Source organism: Heloderma suspectum, chromosome 2 (genome assembly GCF_057233095.1).
Source record: "Heloderma suspectum isolate Gila_16-S chromosome 2, 16-S_ref, whole genome shotgun sequence".
Lineage (NCBI taxonomy): Eukaryota > Metazoa > Chordata > Lepidosauria > Squamata > Helodermatidae > Heloderma > Heloderma suspectum.
Window position 1 is genome coordinate 337,741,393 of NC_139459.1, and position 3,332 is coordinate 337,744,724.

A 3,332-nucleotide genomic window follows, 5' to 3' on the forward strand; every position below is an offset into this window, starting at 1 on the left:
GCCTCTCAGCCGGCATTGATAGCAGCCTGTGGATCAGTATGGATTTATGGACAGTATATCAAATTTATATCCAGTGATGGCTGGATCACAACAGTATAGTCCTAGTTAGTAAGACCTGTGGAGGTGAAAATGTGACTGACCAGCAAGATGAGTACAAGTGATGGCTGCGCGGAAGGTACAACAGTCAAGATTCAGTCCCTTTGGTTCGGTGTGGATAGTGTCATTATATAGTCTAGGTGGCCCTAGACTTAATCACTAAGTAGCACTGAACTTAGCTGCACCAGTGGAAGTGCCTATATGGCAGAGGGTTGACATATGCTGCTGCTTAACTTAATTTATCTCAGTCCCTTGGAAGATAAAGCTGAGAAAATTATTGTTAGTCATCTTGCCTCCGATATTTATAGGAGCAGGATCCCATCATTTTCTTTTCTTTTGTAATTCTGTAATGTTCATGCTTCGTTTGGCAAACATGACAAGCTGACATTTTCAATCAGTGCGTCAACATTCCCTGGGGAACCAATGCTCCTTGGAAAGTGACAGCAGCATAAATGACTAAGGAAGTCTGCGGAGCCCTGTGTGCAATGGATAATTCTGGTGTGATCGCCATAATATGCACATCTCTGCTAACTCCCCATCCTGCCACCTTGCCCTAAGAAGGGTGCTGCTGTATCAGATTAAAGGTCCATCTAGTTGAGCCTCCTGGTTCCCATAATGGCCAACCAGATTCCTCCGAAAAGCCCGCAAACAGGGGCTTGAAAGACAATAGCCCTCTCCCGCTGTTGTTCCCCAGGAAATATATCCAGAGGAATATGCATACCGCATCTGACTATGGAAGTTAAGAAGTATTTAGACAATTGTCTTTATTCCACCTGCCAGCCCCCCTTAGAGCACCTTTCCCAGCTTAAGGGTCAATTAGAGCACCTGTTGCCCTCATATAATGAGGGATGTATGGAACCAGTCCCTGGCTCATGGCACCTCTGCTTGTTTGATTTCCAGAAAAAGGTAGGAGACAGCTGATTCTGGTGGCCATGGCAATCAACAGTGGCTAGGGGCTGACTAGCTCTGGTTTGCCTTTGTTGGAGAAAGTGAATGCCAGAACTGTTCCCCACTGCTACCCATCCTGGCTTCTGGAAGAAGGCAATGACTGAATTTGAAACAGATGGTGGCAACGGGAGATCATTCTTTCTTGGCATTCGCCTCCTCCTGCCCCACCAGTAGGGGAATGGGGGAAAATTAGTGCTTGGCCTGATTCCCAACCATCCCTGCCTGTCTTTGTTGCTAGAATAACGCAGCTTAGCACACTAATTAGTCCTTATTGTAAATTATCATCTCTGCCCCCTTGCTCAGTTACTATAGGAACACAGGAAGCTGCCTTATACTGAACAGGACTATTTGTCCATCTAGCCCACTACTGTTTACTCTGACTGGCAGCAGCTCTCCAGGATCTCAGGTAAACGCCTTTCCCATCATCAGTACCTGAGCCTTTTACCTGGAGGTGCTGGGGACTGAAGCTGGGAACCTTCTGCATGCAAAGCAGGTGCTTTACCACTGAGCCAGGGTCCCTCCCTCCTCCTTCCCCTCTTTCAGTGGCTCACAAATGATGGTGGCAGGAGACAGACTCCACACATTCTTTCATTAGGAGAGTAACATAGAAGCCAGCCTAGAGGAAATAGATGCTGTCTGGTAGCATATTTCGATGGGTTTTTAAAAGAAGCATTACATTTGAAAATACACATTTCCCTGTGTCCTACGCAGCCGTCATCAACACCACCACCCACCTCTCTCCTGACCACCATCACTGTTGCCTCCTCCCTCCTCTCTTTATTTTCCTTTCCCCACGTCTCCATCCTGGCCACTGTCTCCTCCTCTCTTTCTCCCCATCCCCCTTGGGTACCACTCTTCTGGATGCCTCGCCCGCAGTGAAGGGTCCTTCCTAGCAAAACATTCTGGGTGAGGGTGGCCCTGGAGACTGACTGTGCTGCTGCAGCACAGGTGATCTGTAAGGGTACCTCAATGCCTCACTATGAGGAAGAACCCCGCACAATGAGGCATTTGAGCTGTTGTTGCCAGGCGGGCTCTCTGAAGAGCCTCGTCGGCTGCTTTTCAGCTACGGAATTTGCCGCAGCAGGGAAGCAGCCAGGGGAGCTTCCCAGAGAGCCAACCTTGCCCCATGGCCAGCTCTGAGGCAATCTCAAGAGTTAGGCATCAGGCAGGTGGTGCTCTGGAGCACTGGGCAGGCCAAAGCCTCACTCTGATAACCCCTCAGAGAGAAGCATTGGCCTACCATTCCATGCACGGTCTTCTGGGCAGCAGAGGGGTGTGTGGCTGTGGTCTCTGGCACTGGCTTGGAGGATCTACAGTCCTGCTGCCACCATTGCCACCTTCAGGGGGTCATTTGCCACCCCCAGAATTTGGCTCTCAAGGCAGTTGCCCTGTTTGCCACCGCCCCCAAAAACAGTCCTGCCTACCAGCAGGACTTTAGTTGGTAGGTAAACTGTAATATTGGGCAAAAATTCAGTACACACCACCAACTGTGTGAAGATAGGTAATATATCTATCCAAAAGATACAGCTGGAGTGTATGCCATGTTATATTGGCATCCTCTGCTTGGGTATTTTAGCTTGGACTGGATGGATATTTGTCAACTATTATGAGATCACAGACATCGTATACATAGCCTCTATGCTAGTCTGCGCTATCCCAACCTAGAAAACTATTTCGATACTTTCCATGGCTCTGACACACCTGTTACCATGTGTTCCCCCTTCCCTTGCTTACCTATGTAGGGTGCTCTGCCCCCAGATGTTGGACAGGAGTGGGGTTGGGTGTTTTGTGTCTGAAGTCCCAAGGTGAGGTACCTGTCAGGGTTCTAGGCAGAGCAGAGTTAGCAGTTCTCCCACGTGAGGCCAAGCTGTTTTGTGCAAAATGCCTTTTCTCCTCAGTGCCTTGTTCTCCGTGGTAGCCAGAGAGTTATAGAGATTTATTTATTTATTTATTAAATTTCTTAATCACCCATCTGGCTGGTCACCCGGCCACTCTGGGCGATGTACAATAATACAACAGTTTAAAACAATAAAATTCCGCATTAAAACATCGTATTTCTAAAAATACCCTAACCCACCCCAAATGCCTGCCTGAACAACCACGTTTTTAATGCGTGGCAGAAGCTCATTAAAGAGGGGGCATGGTGGAGTTCCCTAGGGAGGGAGTTCCTCTGAGTGGGGGCCACCACAGAGAAGGCCCTCTCCCTCGTCCTCACCAGCCTAGCTGTCCTGGCTGACTGGACAGAGAGAAGGCCATCCAAGGCTGATCTTGTTGAGCGGCTTGTCTGG